The sequence below is a fragment of the Lathamus discolor genome, chromosome 4 (assembly GCF_037157495.1).
Source record: "Lathamus discolor isolate bLatDis1 chromosome 4, bLatDis1.hap1, whole genome shotgun sequence".
Lineage (NCBI taxonomy): Eukaryota > Metazoa > Chordata > Aves > Psittaciformes > Psittacidae > Lathamus > Lathamus discolor.
Genome location: NC_088887.1, coordinates 38,172,315 through 38,178,572, shown reverse-complemented (window position 1 = coordinate 38,178,572; position 6,258 = coordinate 38,172,315). Strand labels below are relative to the sequence as shown.

Here is a 6,258-nt window from a genome sequence, read left to right as displayed (position 1 = left end):
TTAGGATATTAAGGATTGTTGCACAGCCTTCTGCAGATATTGCCCAGTCACCAGCAGCCGTACCACTTCTTCATGCCTTTTTGTCAGCCTCTTCTTCATTTGGTCATGGGTCACCACCGTCATATCCCAGCCTGATCTTATCTCCAGTCTGAGTCCTGCATCTTCTTCCGTGCCTCCTTCTGATACCGTTGCTACATAGATACCCTTGTCGGTCTTGTCTTCAGAGAAAGGATTCTGAGTAGGATCCTAATCAATGCCACCTCCAATGCTGAACCCCAGAATCAAACTGTCACCTTGACAAAGCTTATGTATTTCAATTCTTCGCACCACAGCAGTGATCAGCTGCCCCGGCATGTATGACACAGCCACCTCATATCATGTCAGTTGGAAGTGGTCCTTTCCGTCAGCTGTCTCTTTCTTGTCAGGCTGTGTTAAACTTATGAAGTGTTACAGCAATAAAACCATACTTTTATGTGAATTTACATGCTTTTATGATACAGTTCAGTAAAAGGCCCCCAAGCTTTAAAACAAGGCTTAAATATTTAAAACTTTGGACTTAAACCCAAGATTTCCATGTGAGGTTTCAACAGTTTGGTATTTACGGCAACATCAACCAATAAAAACCACTACATAGCCTTCAAGTATGTCATATATGGAACTGACCTTTTTGAGAGGGAAATTTTTTTCATTAAATCACTAAAATGGGGCTAAGTTTGTCAGAAACACTTCGGAAAACTGTGAGGAGGCAGACACAACTGTAGAAGGAGCATTGCAATTGTTGTCACACTGGAGAAGACAAGACAGTTTGAAAAAACAAGGCCCAAAGCCCTGAAACTGGAAATAAACCACAAAATGCTACAAGCAACAGCTATGAAGTTACCTACATCCCACAGACTGTGGAGTCCCAGATTTTAAGCTCTGTGGGCAGCTTCCTTGGCTTCCTTTCCACTCCAGTGAATTTGTCATCTCTCAATCTTCAGTCAATGGAGGCTTTTACTCAGGATGCTGCCTGTGCAGCTTAGTATTAAAAGAGCTAGTATTTAATAGCTCTGATTAAAGTACATCTCATGGTGGAAACCTGCCTGTCCTTTAGGCACACAGTGAACATCACACCTGTATCTACAGCACCTACTGAAACAGACTTGTGCACTGAATGTTACTGTGATGGGGGAGAATCTTTGATGAAAGCCTGAGTTACTTTACATGGAGCATGCCTGCAGATGCTGTTCAGGGGCTGGGGAATGTTCAGCCTCACCACCAATTTTAAGCACTGGAAGAGTTGTTAATACCTGTATGTTCTGGTATCACCTCACAGTCTGACACTAAAACACATAGTGAATGTCAGGTCCTTATCCACATGGCTTGCAACCTAAACAGATAGCAAGCACAACGCAGGAGGCATACGTAGTGAGAAGTGCAGTGACTTACCCCATCTTGCACAGCAGATGACTCCTGGAATCCATCACGGTTCTCATGTTCTCAAATCTGTTGCTCTATTTCTCAGTCCTTATCTATTTATTTTCTTTGTAAGCAACTTAGCCTTCTCTTTGTTCATTCAGTCCTCATGTTTAATTTCTATTGGCAGGTACCTTACAAATCCAAATAGGGTTGGTTATGAACTCTTGAAGAGAGCATGTGGATTACTTATGTAAGGTTTGGGGATTTTCAAATGACAAGAGGAAAAAAACCTGGTAATTAAAGTCTGAGCTTAGACTGCCTTGATCTGTGGATTGAATTTGGTCATTAACTATCACCTTGTTTCTGATCTCTGGTGTCCAGAAAGACGCTTGATTTTATTTAGTAAAATGCTTTCTGTTGCTTTTTTAAGTTTTGGGCTTTTGCTGTTGGCTGTTGCCCTAGACTGGGGTCGAAGAATTAAAGCTTTTGATATATCTCCTGCTTTGTTAACTGTGTCACAGCACAATCCACATGTTATCCCTGCTATTTTCAGGACTTGGCCTACCACAACCATCCAGTGAAAAACAGTGACGAAGTCTCCATTTGGATGGCCAGCAATGGAGAAAAACAGACTCATTTTTCAGTTTCATGATGAGTTACAACAACCAAATTCCTCCCCTCCCTTTGGGTATTTTCTTTACGCAGATAGAAAAATTAGCTACTGATGAGGGAAAATTTGGAATTACTTTGCTAATACTAACATGAACTCTTGCAAGGACAAAGTGTGGAATGTGCTACTAGTTCTGTTCTCTTCCACAACACAAAACCAGGCTCAAGTTACACGTTAATCATAAGACACAGGGTAGAGAGGTGGCCAGATTCAGTTTGCTTGTTACTGATTTTCCCATGGCAGTTGCTAAGAAGGGATACAGCAGAACACCTGAACGTGCGTATACATCCTCTCTCCCCTTTGTTTTTTCTTAGAAAGGTGTTAAGACTACACGAAAAGCAATTAACTTTCTAACTGCCTAAAATCTTAATTGGATTACAGGTATGGGAAACATATTTCCCATAATTAAGGTAAGAATTAATTATGTATTGTACAGGTCTGGGAAAGAGGCTTTAAAAGCCTTTAACTCTGAGGCTGAATCATAAGAAGTCAAAAAGATTCTGTATTTGCGTCAGTCCAGCTTTCACTGGATTGGATGACTGCTAAAAATCACTTACGGGGGAGAAAGTAAAAATTACTGTAGCTGCACTAACTGTGTGTATCAGCAAGTAGAAAATCATGGTATGCACACAAGGCACACTCACTGATGAGAAGTTACTTCTGCCCTGTTTGTCTGTGATGTAATTCCTGTTGTGCAGGAATTTAATTTATATGTGACTATATGATATAATGTGCAGCAGTCTCCTTGGTAAGAGTTATGGGTATTTCTTAGCTCATTAAAAGTAGTGAAGAAGCTAGTCTCAGAGACAGGCTTATTAAGAAAATGAATGTGCATTACAAAGAGAAAGCAGACTTTTTGTGGTGTCTGCTTTAGCTCATACTCTGTTGATTAACTTACAAAAACAGATGACTCTTACTGGAGTCAGTCAAGAAATGTACTTTTCCTTTAGTTTTCACCATTCCTTGTCTACAAGTATTTTAAAGCCCAAAACTGAGTTCTAACTGCTTTCATTAAAGATGTTGAGAACTAACTGCAGTGCAAGAAAATGGGCCCTGAACTGCATCTTGTATTTCAATCTAGATTTACAAAAAAACATGAACTTCGGCAGTATTTCCAAGTATTTGTTTAAATAATAAATAATTTCTTTAGAGAAAAGAATAAAAATGGCACAAATACTGAAGTTAACCTGCGCATTAATTTTCCCTAACGGCTCTGGTATCAAGTTCTTGAAGTATACACTCCAGTTCAATGCTGCTCGTGCTGTAACATGTATGCTGTCATTTCAAAATCAACTGAGTAACCTTACTAATGAAGTTTCTGTAGCAGGTAGCAATATTTTCACTTGGAGGCTAGTGACACAGCATCTTTCTTGACCCAAATCAAATCAAACGATAACCAATGCTAAAATATACTGAAGAACTCAGTTTTGGTAATGAGTTTAAAAATGTCCCTCTGATTTTAAATAGTTGTATGACAGTGTCCAGGACTGTCTAAACTAGGTTACCATTTCCATACAATAATCTTACCACTCTGAGACATTGAATAACCTAGTGTACTTTTATTAAGTAAATGGAAGCAGAGGTTGATGAACATTTATTGGACTAACTTTAACACCTTGAAATCACAGGCATCAGTCAGACTGAGAGGCAGCATACTGATAAGTCCAAGTTTTCTTTACAAATCTATGAACCCCTGTACAAAAATAAAGTATAAAAGGGGCAAACAGAAATATTTGTTTCTTCCAAATCCCAGGGCTGCTTCTGAGGTCACATTCAGCATGAATTTAGAGAAGTCCAAGAGATGCACTAAATTATGCAGTGATATTTACAACACTAGGAGGATGCTTCTCCATTTGGGGTTTGGAAAAAATTAGAAATATGGCAACATTAGCTCTGCACCTGCCTGAGTCTTCCCTATGCAAGGGAAGCTTCTAGCTGATTTATGGCAGCCTTTTGCCCTCTACATACCACACAAATAACAGAGATGCATCAGAAGGATTTGGGCAAGGCAGGAGGGAGAGAAGGTGTGCATTGGGCAGACTGAGTCGTCTCTGGGCTTGCTTTGTGCTTGCTGGAACTGTAGGGCTGCCTGGTTCAGCTGTACGTAAAGCCTAGGGGGGTGAACCAAGTTGGAGGTTCTCAATAGGAAAACAGTCTATGGTAAAGGGGAGGCAGGACAGTATGCTAGCTGATGTGCTTGTACAGTTTTTGTCCCTTGATAAAAGACTATACATAGGAATCAAAGAAACGAGCTCTCCAAGTTAGTCTTTCTACTGTGTAATATTAACTCAGTGGTAGCTCCACTTAAGATAAGTGTATTAGTTACATTGAATCACTGCTTATTGTCATCTACATAAGGCAGAAGCACCCTCATGGGAATGGTGAGTTTTCTTTCTTATAGGATGGGTACACAGAAACTCCAAGAAATTCACTTTAACAGAGTCAAAAATATGTAGTCAAAACATTTATGGCAGACTATGCCCAAATTATCAAAATTATTTAACTGTTTAATGTCATAAACATTTCAGAAGAATGATGTGTCACTTAAGTCATATACCAATGCTTACCAGAGAAGAAATTTGTATTTCTAACATCAGAAACACTCCACTGCTTGATTTTCAGTAGTAGGTTGTCCCACCTTTGTGCTTTACTGGGAAAAGAGGTAGTTTTGAGAGTGAATGAATCTGTCACTTCGATGAGCTCGGATAGCATGTGATACTACTATTGCAACAGCTGATCTACAGGAACACCTGATAAGGTTCATCCAGGACTAGAATGAGACGACACAACTACTTGAAAAATTATCTCTTACTAAATAGTTCACAGTTTGCACCTATCCCCCTTTTCAGGGGCTAAATTCAGAACACATGAGTAGCTATCATTATTCCAATAGGTTCCCTCTTACATGCTGGCTTGCTTACACAAGACTCACACAGATTGTTTCTCATCGATTAGTTTCCAGCACTTCACAAACCACAAGCTCAAGGAACCTGTTACAGTACTTGCTTTGGGATGCAGTCAGGTGAGGTAAAGTGATGGACCAACTTCCCTTCTGTGCTGCAGGCTGCAAGCTGACCTGTGAGTGCTGCACAAGACAAACACCTTGCCTGACCTGGCTGGTGAGGAGGCCGAGCTGGACCTAGACTTTGCCTAAGGATTTTACATGAACAGAGATTTGATTACCCCACCTGCAGCAGGAGTAAGCAGAAGATTCCCCTCTTCAAGTTTAAACCCACTGCTCCTTGTCCTGTCACTACAGTCCCTAATGAAGAGCCCCTCCCCAGCATCCTTACAGGCTCCCTTCAGATACCTGGAAGGCTGCTGAGATCTCCACGCAGCCTTCTCTTCTCCAGGCTGAACAGCCCCAACTTTTTCGGCCTGTCTTCATGTGGGAGGTGCTCCAGTCGCCTCATCATCCTTGTGGCCCTCTTGTGGACTTGCTCCAACAGCTCCATGCCCTTCTTAGGCTGAGGACACCAGAACTGTATTGCAATATTTTAAGTGGGAGAGCAGAGTAGAGGGACAGGATCACCTCCTTTAACCTTCTGGTCACGCTCCTTTTGATGCAGCCCAGGACATGGTTGGCTTTCTGGGCTGTGAGCGCACACTGCCAGCTCATGTTCAGTTTCAGATAATTACCCATATGATAAAGGTTCAGCTGTGAGAACTTTTTCTGATTACATGTGTAGCGGTGCCAAACAACTGGAACAGCCCACAGATCAATTACAGCTGATAGTTCACCTCTGAGGATGAACACTTTGAGAACACTGTATCATTTTAATATAAACACTAAACTTCATACTACACAACAGCACACCAACCAAGCTTTGAAGATAAATCGTTTTAAGGAACACTGCATTTCTGCCACCTAAAAAGAGGTGGCATTGCTTGCTTCTGGTGGCCATTTTCAGAAAAAAATGCAAGCATCTGGGCCAGTAAGAGCATGAAGAAGGGAAACAAAACACCAGGTCAGCACGTAGTTAAATTTTCTTACTTGGCTCCGCTCTTAATTCTAAATTAGTTTAACTTGTGGTTGTACAGGTGGAGCAGAGACCCTGGAACACACTACAGGCTGTGCTCTTCCAAGGGTCTTCCCTTAACAGACTGTAAGAAACCTTTGCTTGCTGCATGAGCTGCTGACTTGTTCTTGAAACTCCCTGCAATGAAATGAAGGACCCAAAAGCATGTAA

The 6,258-nt window shown here is 41.1% G+C and overlaps 1 pseudogene; it reads right to left on the bottom strand.

Moving 5' to 3' along the window:
• LOC136013375 (tax1-binding protein 3-like) lies at positions 1-2,035 on the bottom strand (annotated as a pseudogene).
• Positions 2,036-6,258: the final 4,223 nt, after the last annotated feature.